The sequence below is a fragment of the Carcharhinus amblyrhynchos genome, chromosome 3 (genome assembly GCF_965287045.1).
Source record: "Carcharhinus amblyrhynchos chromosome 3, sCarAmb.v2.hapA, whole genome shotgun sequence".
NCBI lineage: Eukaryota > Metazoa > Chordata > Chondrichthyes > Carcharhiniformes > Carcharhinidae > Carcharhinus > Carcharhinus amblyrhynchos.
Window position 1 is genome coordinate 3,574,407 of NC_137326.1, and position 13,826 is coordinate 3,588,232.

The following is a 13,826-nucleotide window of genomic DNA, read 5'->3' on the forward strand; positions in this document are numbered from 1 at the left end:
CCCCTTGATTGTTTTTCTGTCATTCAACTGTTGCAAAAAAATCTTGGACGCTCGGTTTTCTGCAGCTGGGTGACCGAGTGGATTAACCCAGGGAGGTAAGCTCAGCGTCCATTGCCAAGTGCTGCTATTGGTCTTGGGTAATAGCATGAGCCAAGAGCAGATTGAAACGTGCTGCCCATTGGCCATTCTACGCTGGACAATTCATTTGAGGCCTCCTCGGAGTTTTATGATAAGTTAATCTCCCATTTCCGTATCCCCCCCCTTCCTCCTTCCCTGCTTTAAGGGTCCTTGTGTCAGCTACTTCGTCCAAGGGGCTGTGGGGGAGGCAGGGAGGTGGGGGTGGCGAGTTTAGACCACAAGAAAGTGGCCAGCTATTGAACTGTGGGAGCATCACCACTGAAAGGGCAGAAACTGCTGCACTGTAAGTGACCTCTGTGCTTCTGGGCCACAGGGAAGGGCAGATAACTGGAATCAGGATCCCTGACCACAGCCAGTTTACACAAACACTATGCTCTCACTCTCATGCCCACATATCCGTCCCTGGCCTATTTCAATATTCCGGAGAAGCCCATCACTGTCAGCACTTCCAGGATAATGGAAAGAATCCTAAACTGGAGGAACAGCGTCTCATCTTCAGAGGAGGTACTTTGCTGCCTTGTGGACTCAACACTCAGTTCAACCACTCTACACTGTGACCTTTCTCCTCCATACTAACCCTTTTCTCCAAATCTCAAAAAAATTTTTTATCCCAATGCAAAATGCCCCCCTTCCGCCACTGGGCCATCTATCACTTGTTCCTTAGTTTTACTTTCACTGAGCACCGATCTCTGTTCTCCCATCAGCACATCCTGATTTTTAAAAATAATTTTCGCAAAGTTACAAAAGCCAGTGTTCAGAATGGACCTCGGGGTCCTTGTGCATGATTCGCAAAAACCCAGCCTGCAGGTGCAGCAGGTGGTCAGGAAGGCGAATGGGATGCTGGCCTTCATAGCGAGGGGGATTGAATATAAAAGTAGGGAGGTCTTGCTGCAGCTGTATAGGGCACTGGTGAGGCCGCAGCTGGAGTACTGTGTGCAGTTTTGGGCGCCGCACCTGCGCAAGGATATTTTGGCCTTGGAGGGAGTGCAGAGGAGGTTTACTAGGCTGATACCGGAGTTGAGGGGGTTGAGCTATGAGGAGAGGCTGAATAAACTAGGCTTGTACTCGTTAGAGTTTAGAAGAATGAGGGGAGATCTCATTGAGACGTATAAGATGATGAATGGGATGGATAGGATAGAGGTGGAAAGACTCTTCCCGCTCAAAAAAGACAGTAGGACTAGGGGGCACAGCCTCAAGATAAAGGGGGGGCGGTTCAGAACGGAGTTGAGGAGGAACTTCTTCACTCAAAGGGTGGTGAATCTCTGGAATTCTCTGCCCGTTGAAGTGGTGGAGGCTGCCTCGCTAAATATTTTTAAGAAGCGGGTTGATGGGTTTTTGATAAGAGAGGGGATTAAGGGTTATGGGGAGAGGGCGGGAAAGTGGAACTGAGCCACGACAGATCAGCCATGATCTTATTGAATGGCGGGGCAGGCTCGAAGGGCCAGATGGCCTACTCCTGCTCCTATTTCTTATGTTCTTATGTTCTTATGAAACGGGCAAATCCATTCCTTACTTCCTCCAAAAATCAAACTCAAATTCCGATTCAATCTAATCCATGGTCCCCACAGGACAGACAGACAAGATCCAAGCTGACAGGATCCCATATATATATCCCATATTTGATTTAATCCGACGCTTGGCCTTAGCGCAAAGGATGAGAAGGGGTCTTGTCTTTATGCCACTCCTTCTCCAGCCTCTCACACTCCCATGATCACTTCCTCTGTGTTGTGACCTACACATCTTTATTACAATCTCCCACCAGTCACTGACCTACTTGGCTCCAGTTGCTCCACCCTCTTTTACACAGTATAAAATCCATCACATTTCTCCCTCTCTTTAACTCCCATGAAGAGTCATCCAGACTCAAAACATTAACTCTGTTTCTCTCTCCACAGTTGCTGCCAGAACTGCTGAGTTTTCCCAGCACTTTCTCCTTGTGTTCCACCTATGGTTTGGCCAGGCTCTGGCCAGGAGCCCAGACCCCAATGTGTGGATGAGGTACACAACCCTCCATCTCCCCCAAACAATTGACCCGCTTTTGACCACACATAAAGACAGGGGCAGGAGGAGGCCATTTGGCCCTTCGAGCTTACTCCACCATTCATTATGATCATGGCTGATCATCACATTCGAACCCTAATCCCGCCTCCCCCTTGCCCCCATATCCCTCGATCCCTTTAGCCTCAAGAGCTCTATCCAATTTCTTCTTGAAATCACACAACATTTTGGCCTCAACTACTTTCTGTGGGAGTGAATTCCACACATTGGCCACCCTCTGGGTGAAGAAATTTCTCCTCACCTCAGTTCTAAAAGGTTGCCCCTTATCCTCAAACGATGACCCCTAGTTCTGGGCTTCCCCCACCATTGGGAATATTCTTTCTGAATCTACCCAGTCTAACCCTGTTAGAATTTTATAAGTTCCTATGAGATCCCCTCTCACTCTTCCAAACTCCAGTGAATATAATCCTAACCGACTTAATCTCTCCTCATATGACAGACCTGCCACCCCAGGAATCAGCCTGGTAAACCTTCGCTGTGCTCCCTCTATAGCAAGGACATCCTTCCTCAGATAAGGACACCAAAACTGCACACAATACTCCAGGTGTGGTCTCACCAATGCCCTGTACAATTGCAGTAAAACATCCCTATTCCGATACTCAAATCCTCTCGCTATGAAGGCCAACATACCATTTGCCTTCTTTACTGCCTGCTGTATCTGTGCGCTTATTTTCAATGACTATTGCACGAGGGCCCCAAGGTCTTGTTTTGTATCCACCTCTCTCAATTTATACCCATTCAATTAATAGTCTGCCTTCCTATTATTGTTACTGAAGTGGATAACCTCATATTTATCCACATTATGCAGCATCTGCCATGCATATGCCCACTCATAGAATCATAGAATCCCTACAGTGCAGAAGGAGGCCACTCAGCTCATCGAGTCTGCACCGACCACAATCCCATCCAGACCCCATTCCCAAAACCCCACTGATTTACCCTGTTAACCCCCTGACACTAGAGTCAATTTAGCATGGCCAATCTACATAACCTGCATATCTTTGGAGCGTGGGAGGAAACTGGAGCGCCTGGAGAAAACCCACGCAGACATGAGAGAATGCATAAACTCCACATAGACTCTTCACTCAGCCTGTCCAAATCATGCTGAAGCATCTCTACAATCTCCTCACAGCTCATCCTCCCACCCAACTTGGTATCATCTGCAAATTTGGAGATTTAGTTCCCTTGTCCAAATCATTAATATAATGTGAACAGTGGGGTCCGAGCACAGATCACTGCAGAATCCCACTAGTCACTGACAGCCAATCAGAAAAAGACCCATTTATGCCAACTCTTAGCTTCCGATTTACTAACTAGTTTTCTACCTATCTCAAGACATTACCCACAATCCCATGCACTTTAACTTTACATAGGTACGTGAGACCTTGTTGAAAGCCTTCTGAAAGTCTAGATAAACCACATCCATATATCAGAACCAAATTGATTGGCCGCAATGGGTCTCATAAACAATGATAGAGAATAAACTAGATCATCTGGTTTTGTGATGCTGGTCAGGAGGTACAAATTGGCAGGACACCAGGGATAACTCAAGATAATGGCAAGATACTGCAGATGCTGGAATCTGAAACAGAAACAGAAAATGCTGGAAAATCTCAGCAGGTCTGACAGCCAGTGTGGAGAAAGAATAGAGCCTATGTTTCAAGCTAAAGTGACCCTTTGTCAGAGTCCCCGAGAGCTCTCATAATGGGTCATCCTGACTTGAAATGTTGGCTCTATTCTTTCATCAGGGATAGAATCGTAGAATCCTACAGTGCAGAAAGAGGCCCTTCGGCCCATCGAGTCTGCACCGAACACAATCCCACCCAGGCCCTACCCCCATATCCCTACATATTTTACCCACTAATCCCTCTAACCTACGCAACCCAGGACACTAAGGGGCAAATTTAGCACAGCCAATCAATTTAACCCACACATCTTTGGACTGTGGGAGGAAACCAGAGCGCCCGGAGGAAACCCAAGCAGACATGAGGAGAATGTGCAAACTCCACACAGACAGTGACCCGAGCCGGGAATCAAACCCAGGTCCCTGGAGCTGTGAAGCAGCAGTGCTAACCCACCGTGCTACCGTGATAAATGCCCTGTTTTCCTTTGAGATACAGTGGTGGCCGTGGGATTTTGTACATCCACCTGAATGGGCAGACGGGGCCTTGCTTTAATCTGTCATTGAAAAGACAACACCTCTGACAGGGCAGCACTTCCTCCCCACGGAACTGAGAACATCAGCCTGGATTTTGTGCTCAAGCCTTTGGGGTAGAAACCTAAGCCCCCACACAACTTTCAACTGAGTCTGAGAAAGCAAACAGAGCGAGAGAGAGAGAAGAGGAGAGGGGGGAGAGAGAGAGAGAGATGGGGAGAGAGAAAGAGCAAGAGAAAAAGAGAGAGAAAGAGGGAAAAAAGAGAAAGAAAGGAGAGAGAGAGAGAATAATGGGGAGAGACAGGGAAAGAGCAAGAGAAAAAGACAGAGAGAGAAAGAGGGAAAAAAGAGAAAGAAAGGAAGAGAGAGAATAAGACAAAGGGGGGAAAGAGGGGTAGAGAAAGATAGAGAGAGAAAAAAAGAAAAAGAGAAAGAGGGAAAGAGAGAGAAAAAGAGAGGGAGAGATCTAAAGATAGACAGAGAGACAGACAGACAGAGAGTACCAATCACTGGGATACAGCTGAATCACCAAGAATCAGCACTCTCACAGGAACTCAGCTTCCAACAAAAACTCAAAGGTTTTGTTAACAAGTGAAGTCACCTATCAGCTTGATTTTGCTGTTTTCAATCTGTTAAAAGGTCAGTCTGCAGGCTGGAAATAAAAACACTGGGCCTTTCTAAGGATCTGGCAGGAAGCTGTGATATGTCCTGGCTCAGTCCAATACACACTACAAGTCTTTCACCTTTGTCCCCTTCGTTGTGTCCCATTGCTTCCTGCTGTTTCAGCCAGGCTTCCTGGGCCATTTCCTTCTCTTATACAGCACGGATCAAAAGAAATCGGATTTATTTGGTTTCTCCTGCGACACCACCTCCTCCCCACAGTTGGTTCAGTTGTGAACTGTAAAGCAAGGCAGTTGGCACAGACCAAAGCAAGCTGAACAGAGGCTGTCGTACCTGCTCATGGCCAAGGGGCACAGAGTCTTCAAGCACAGAAATAAGCCATTTGGCCCATCATGTCTGTGCTAGCTCTTCAAAGAGCGATCCAACTAAATCCAAATCCACCCCTGCAGTTTCTCTGTAAATGCTCCCTTCCAAGTATTTATCCAATTCCTTTTTAAAAAATACCAGTGAATCATTGTCAGAGTTCCAGATCACAACAACTGGCTCCATGGAAACATCTCAAATTACCTCTGACTGTTTTGTCAACTCTGTATCCCATCATTATCGACCCTCTGAAATTGGAAGCAATTTGTCCCTGTTGAATCGATCCAAACCCCACACAATTTAGAACACCTCTATCAAAGCTCCCCTTAAAGGCTTCCTCCTGCTGTCCAGAAGTCCTTTAGGGACAAGGCTTTGGCCATTTAGGACTGAGATGAGGAGAGATCTCTTCACTCAGAGCGAGGTGAACCCCTGTGTCATCCTCGACCCCAGAGGGCAGTGGCGACTCAGTCACTGGGTGTATTGGAGGCTGGAATCGATAGATTTTTGGGGAATTGGGGCTATGGAAAGTGAGAGGGAGAGTGGGTTTGAGGAATAAGATCTTATTGAATTTGGAGCGGATTGCAAGGGACTGAATTGTTTAACCCTGTTAATTATTTCTTGAGTTCTTCACCCTTTCTGCACTGTGGATCTCTTGATTCTCTGTTATCCCCCCCAATCCTTTTAGGGGTGTTTCCAAAACTTCCCTCATTCCCAAATGCTTTTTAATGATACTGGGGGGGGGGGGTGGCATGGTGGCACAGTGGTCAGCACTGCTGCCTCACAGCACCTGGGACCTGGGGTTCGATTCCCACCTTGGGTTACTATCTGCGGAGTTTGCACATTCTCCCCGTGTCTGCGTTGGTTTCCTCCAGGTGCTCCAGTTTCCTCCCACAGTCTGAAAGACGTATGGGTTAGGTGTATTGGCCGTGCTAAATTGCCCCTTAGTGTCCCAGGATGTGTAGGTTAGAAGGATTAGCGGGGTGGGTGTGTGGGGTTGTGGGGGTGGGTCCCAGGATGTGTAGGTTAGAAGTATTAGCAGGGTGGGTGTGTGGGGTTGTGGGGGTGGGTTCCAGGATGTGTAGGTTAGAAGGATTAGTGGGGTGGGTGTGTGGGGTTTTGGGCTGGGTTCCAGGATGTGTAGGTTGGAAGGATTAGGGGGGTGGGTCCCAGGATGTGTAGGTTAGAAGGATTAGGAGGGTGGGTGTGTGGGGTTGTGGGGGTGGGTTGGAAGGATTAGTGGGGTGGATGTGTGGGGTTGTGGGGGTGGGTCCTGGGTGGGATTGTTGTCAGTGTGGGGTCAGTGAGCTGGGTGGCCTCCCTCTGCACTGTGGGGATTCTTTGGTTGAGGGGTGAACATTGATGAGGACGCCAGGGAGAGAGAGCTCCCTAATCTTTTTCCAAGCAGGGGCTCAGGAGCTTTTATATCCACATGACAGAGCCTTAGTTCAACGTCTGCTCCAGGAAGTGGCACCTCTGACAGTGCAGCACTCCCTCAGTACAGCCCAGATTTGAACATTCTGATATGACTCAACCACTCATCAGATGCAGTGGTGGATTAACCATTAGGCTGAGTAGGCTTAAGCCTAAGGGCCCAGAAGGGAGGGGGGCCCGAGAGCAAAAAAAAAATTGGTTTAACCCTTTTAAAGGTGAATAAATTATCATAACTATACCCCGTGGGTGAATTAATATAACAAATACCTATAAATAGAGAAACTTCCCCGCCAGACTCGTACCACATGCAAATAAATACAAAATAAATGCAACAAAGACTTTATTGTCATGGTATAACATTTATACATACTTATTTTAGTGCAGGCTTAGGGATGTGTGGAGCTCTGGCGAGAGATTGACTGCACGAGGTGTATCCAAATACATACATTTGCTTTAGAATTTATCCGTCCTTAATAATCACTAACTGTTCAGGTGGGCATTCATTTTCAGCACTGAAGAGGATCAAAATCTATTTGTGCTCAGCAATGAGAAATTCAGTCTGCCTTGTTGTCCAACAAGGGGGCATACACGCAATGGATCGTACGAGGGCTGCTCTTGGATGTTTCGAGAGTAGCCTAGTGCTTCACGTCATTAGTGTGCGCTTAAACTGGACCAGACGCTGGGCAACACAACAGCTCAGTGACTATCACTGATTGCTGTGCAGACACATGGATTTGGGCTGGTGTCTGTGGGAGTTTGCGCATTCTCCCCGTGTCTGCGTGGGTTTTCTCCAGGTGCTCCGGTTTCCTCCCACACCCCAAAGATGTGCTCTTAGGCTGATTGGTGTAACAAATTGTCTCTAAATTAGTCTCCCCTCAATCTGGTTTCCAATGTGGAGTGCCATAAGCATAGACATGGAACATGGGTGCAGAGAGGACTCACAATGTTGAAATGGCGACGTGGGCTCGTTGGGCCAAAGGGCCTGTTTCCTGGGCTGTGTTGTTCTTTGTTCTTTGTTTTTTTGCTCTTAGTCATCTGGCACTCACACACATTGAATCAGACACGCTTCCATCTATTGAGTTACATGCTGTTATTGACACATTTGTAAACCAAAAAACGGACATTTTTAAAAGTACGAATGTAAAGAAAATGAAAAATGAATGAATAGAAGGGCTGTAATTGATTCATATAACTTTATGATATTATACATGTAGTACATTATACATAGTACAACCATATAAGTTATCTAACGTCACTTTATTCTGTTCAGTGAAGGGTGGGGCAGGGGACAGGGTCAGGGGGTCTTACTAAAGCTCAGCCTCGAGGTCTGGGTGATAAGGTGCCGGTCAAAGTCGCCACATTTAGCCGCAGCCTCCAATCTCCCAGCCATAATATCCACACCAGTAAAACTCTGGATGTTTACCTGCTGGATATTTACCTGGAAACCTTCGGCCCTTCCACCTCTGGACTGTTGCAGCAATGGGGGGGGGGGGGGAAAGGAGCGCGCCCTCTGCCGGGTATTTTATTTCTTCTCGAATTAGCTGGAATTTCCTGGGATTTATCCAGCCAAAAGAATAAACTGGTGTCCAAAAAAAAACTCAGCGGGATCATGCATTGTGCCAAATGCAGAAATCCTGACAGCAAACACAGGGGGAAACGCTAAACATCTGGATGGCTACAAAGAACAACAGTTTTATCATTTGGAAATATTTGCAGAAAATTCCACTCGGATCTCGGCTGCCCCCCCCCCCGACCCCCAGAAAGCAAGAGAATTACTGAAACCTCCTTCGTAAAATATCCTGCAGTTGTTCAAAGCTTTAATAAAACTCCTGCATTCAATATTGGAGAATGTTTATTGATCAACTGTTCATTGTTATATTATTGTATCAGTCAAACTGAACCCTGGATCCGCACTGCCAATCAGCCCATTGAACAGATTCCCGATCTGCTGGGATCTGTTTGATATCAGGGTCGGATCAGCAGGTGAAAGGATCGACCTCCCCGTTAAAAATAAACCCGCTTTGCCCCATCGCATCATCAGGTCTAGGTGCACCCAGTTAGAATTGTTTCCAAGCTGCGTTCTTGCCATTTTGCAATGTTTTATAAATCCCGTCCCTTTGGACAATGATTTCAGATCGGAGATTTGTCTCTGAAAATAACCTGAACCTAATCTTCCCTTTCCGGTTAAAAGAGGACAACAGGGACTGGGAAGGTGGGAGGTTAAAGATTTGAGAAGTTAACCCTTGTCTCTCTCCCTACAGAAGCGGTCAGAGCTGCTGAGAACTGCCAGCACTTTTAAAAAATAATATTTGGGAAAGGAGAGTCTTGTTCCTTCCTCGGCAGCCCTTCGTCAGTCGCTCAACTCCCTCTCTACCTGTCACACCGGATCCCAGAATCCGAGTGGAATCTGGAGTGAAATCCACTCTCACACCAACAGCCAGTCCGGAAAATACCCTCACACCAACAGCCAGTCCGGAAAATACCCTCACACCCACAGCCAGAATCGAAAATTGCAAAATAAATAACGGCAGAAATTCATAACCGAAAGGATGTTAAACACTGCGATTTATGTATAAAAATATCTCAATGTATCTCAATCATCCGGCCCCGTATCCATTTAGTTATGTAATTAAAAGAGAAAATGCTGGAAAATCTCAGCGGGTCTGTAAGGAGAGGAAAGCACTGACGTTTCGAGTCCAGGTGACCCTTTTCAGCTTTGACAAACATCAGCTCTTTTCTCTCCTAACAGATGCTTCCAGATCCGCTGAGATTTTCCAGCATTTTCTCTTTTGGCTTCGGATTCCAGCATCCGCAGTAATTTGCTTTTATCCAGTTATTTAACTACCCCTATTTTCTATTATAATTTCTGCGTCATTTATCCATTATTGTATAGGCTTGTACCAATATCCCTATCGCTTTATTTATATGGGATCCTTTGATTTGATTTATTATTGTCACGGGTACTGGTGTAGGGTGAAAAGTATTGTTCTTTGCGCATTCTGCAGGCAAAACATACCGTTCATGGAGTACACAGGAAAGGAGAGGGTGCAGAATGGCGTGTTACTGTCACAGCTAGGGTGTAGAGAAAGATCATGGAGAAAGCAACGCTCCGAAAGCTTGTGCTACCAAATAACCCCTGTTGGACTTCAACCTGGTGTTGTGAGACTTCTTACTGTGTTTACCCTAGCCCGAAGCTGGCATCTCCACATCACAGTTTGAAAAGCACAGAACAAGAGGAAAAGCTAGAACTAGAGGGTATGCTGGGGATACTTTTTTGCCACCTTCCCTGCATTGCCATACAAAAGTAGTGGTTCTTGCGCGCTATACAGAGGGTGTAGAATGTAGTGTTACAGTCATAGTTAGGGTGAGGAGAAAGAGATTGTGCATACATTTCGATCTATTTAAAATATTGATTCATCCACAAGTGAAATAAATTGCATTTCGTTAACTAAAACTGGTGGTTACTCATTGGGGAAATGTGAATTTCACTCCCAGCTGTGTATCTGGTTTGGAATAAGTAGCGTTGCTCTGCTCCGTGTTCCTCTACAAACCTGCAGTCCACTTTGTAACCCAGTGCTGTGCCACACCGCTCACTGACTGTTACATAGAGAAACGTAATTAAAATATATTCTGAATGTCTGCCCAAATTTTATAACGACAGGTTGTTGCTAACACAATGTGAAAAGGTTTAAATCTCCCCTGCCTTTGAGTGTCTTTACAATGATCAGGGAGGGGGGAATTCCCAGGTCAATTGGCAGCAGGTCCCTGGGTGGCCACTATTGGAAAGTTTCGCCATAAATGTAGCACGAATTATAAAATGAAAAAAATAAATATATTGTTCCTTTGTTCTATGACACACAGCCGGCCTGTTATCTGTCAGTGCTTGCACCGAGTTGGCGCCACCTCCCGACTCAGAGACTCTCTCCATCACTGAACAACAATAAGATCAACTAAACGATTTCTCTACGCACGGTTTGAACACACAACAGGGCCTGAAATGAACTAATTACCATTCGCCACACACAAAAATAAATCCTCCCCCTCCCAGCGATGTGGAAAATAAAGCGGCGAGGGCAGGGCCCGCTAGATGGCGCCCGCTGTCCGCAAATGAGAGCCAGACCCAGCGAGTAACCTGGGGAATGAAAGCCCAAGGATTGGAACAAGCTGCACACACACAGTCACATCTCCCCTTCTAACAATGTGCACGATTGCACATTATTTTAGATATCATTTTAAATCAATGAGTCCTGCTGCCTTCTCCCCATTTTACCAGATCATTAAACCACACGTGCACTGGAATATGTATCTTCATATTTTTTATGTCCCTCGGGATGGCTTTCTTTGATTATTATTTATTAATTTGGGCCCTGGATATTTAAATTTGGAACCGCCAACCTTGTTGGAGGAATTTGCCACCCCCCTTGCCTGCAGCGCCTTCACCGGCCAGAGGGTGCCATTGCAGCGTGACATGTTTACATGGGCAGCCCCAGTTATCAATGCGGAATGGCTTTGAGAGCAGGAGTCAGACCCCCACACCCGGTCTGGTTCACCCCAGAACCTCACTCTGCGGCTTGTCTCCACCTCGCCTCGCCCAGGCGGGGCTGTGGGTGGGTGGGGGGGATACATTTCTAGAACTTTGTCAGGGCAATTTAAATGAGAATGGGTATTATGTCCTGTGTTTATATGACATTGCACTGACCTTTACAAAGAGGCGAATTAATCCTTTGGGATAATGGACTTTAACATAAAATGTGGGGGATTGTAAGTTGCCTATCGTAGTTACCACGGATACAATCTGAATCACAAGCAGTGCTTATTAAACGTGTTTTAGCGTGTGTTGCTGAATTGAGCGCGGGCGAAGGATATTTTAATATATATATGTATAACTATCGATTCACGGCTTTCACTCGACCGTAGATTTTAATTATTTGAACAAAAAAAATGCGTCAAAAACACGAAATCCAAGGGGTAAAAATTCTGGGACGGACTCCCCAGGGGCAGTGGGTAAACCCCCCACCCCCCCCGTCACCCCCGGATAGCGAAATGTCCCAGTTTAGTTTTGGAGTTGGTTAAAGGGCCGTCTAAATAAAACTGGGGCTTGGGGGGGGTGGAGGGGGTCCCGAGTGTCTGCATTTCCTGCCCCCTGGGCTTTGGGGCGGCGAGGAATATTTGTGTGTGGATGAAGTGTGTGTGGACGCTCCCTCACACAGGTAGCTGGCCTTTTTCCTGAGGGCATTTCTGTATTTGAATTTCACCTGGGTTTGGATTAAATCATTAACTAGTTATACCCGGGCCGTACCTGAGCATCTGATCGTGAGTAAGCGAAATGCCTGTCGCCTTTTTCCAATTGATTAATAAAAACATCTTCGAATCTCTCAACCGACACAGTTACCTGTCTGTAATCGAAGAAATGTGTAGATACATATTGTTATTAATCCGTTCAATAAATTGTGGGGCGAATCAGAGAGAGAGAGAGAGAATTGGGACTGAGGTGTGTGTTTGTGTGTGTGTGTGGGGTGGGGGGGGAGGAAGGTGTTAAGAGTTTAATTCAATCAACAAGCGTCTTGGAAAAGATCTTTCAAAATTCAGGCCGTTTCTCGTGGGTTCAGAGAAAGGTCTAAAAATATAACTATATCTCCCAGTAAGATTGCCAAGTGACGATGGAGCTCCGTGGAGCTGGCCCCCTCTCCCCCGCCCCCCATCCCCCACTCCCCATCAGCCCAAACACACGGCGACTCCAGAACTGGATTCAGAAAGGGGACGCGTGCTGGGGATTAAATGTTCGGGACACGGCGGAGTTAGAGACAGAGAAAAAAAAAGTAATCACTTTAGTGAGAGATTAAGGAAGGCGGGAGTCTTGTGGGAGAGTTTACATTTCAACCCAATTCCACATCTTAATTCCCCGGGACAGAAGAGAGAGAATGTGTATAAACCGATCCGGTTATTTTCTTAATATCAAATCTAAGATAAATATTGCACGGGCGCCCTGGGATTATATTCACATTGGGGGGGTTTGGAATCAGAGGACGGATCTCAGTGTCTCTGCTGGGTTTTATTACCTGCTGGGGTTGATTTTCGAACAGGAGAAATGGTCCCATTTACCTGTCTGTCGCTGGCGGGGGGAGGGGGGGGGCAGTTTAGTTGATGTATTGGGATATTTAAATGGTCGGGTAGCGAAACGGGGGGGGGGGGGGTAAAAGGCACGCTGGCAAATTGAAAGGTTGATAATCTGCGAGTGCGAGATAAGGAGACATTTATTCTCTCATCAGATTGCAGCCAATCTAGTTTGGACTTCCCCGTTTAATCAGTCCTTCTCATCCCAGTGCAGTGAATTGTCGAGATAAGGGACCGGCTATTTATTACCCGCCTGTTCCCTTCCCAGGGAAACAAATAGGAAAATAACAAAAAAAAATGATGAGTTTTCTGGGAGTGAAAGATTGCTCCGTATTTAATAAGGCGAGAGTTTGCCTGTAAATATATTAAAATATATCTCAGGGTTTTGATAAATGTGTACGCCTCTGTTTTATTAAAGCGAATGGGTCAGGTCTGAACGGGATATGACTGCTGCTGTGGACGTGTATTTTGGGGTTATTTTTTTTAAAGGCATAATCCCCCTCCCCCGGTCAGCCCGGGAGAGCAGTGGAAACAGAATAGAAATTACACAGTCTGATTAAATAGCTGGAGATAGATCAAGGAATAGAAAGATCCCAGGGAGATGGGGAGAGGTGGGAGGGCGGGGTGGGGGGGGGGGAATTCATTATCGATCGAAATCAAATCGAGTTGTCGACTTTTCATTTATATATAACTAATCTGATATTTAAAAATAGATTCCTGCCGATTAAATAGCAAAATAATATTTCATTCAAAAATCCTCTAATATTTGAAGGTAAATTAAATATTTTTCAGCAAGAATATTCTTCATTACTCATCTACCTTTTTAAAAAATATCTGGTTTCCTTTTAATGAAAATGCCTCCAGAGTAACATTTTTTTATGTATAAAACGCGGTTACTTCTTGAACAGAGAAATATTACTTTATTTAAAACAGCGCATTTGAAAAT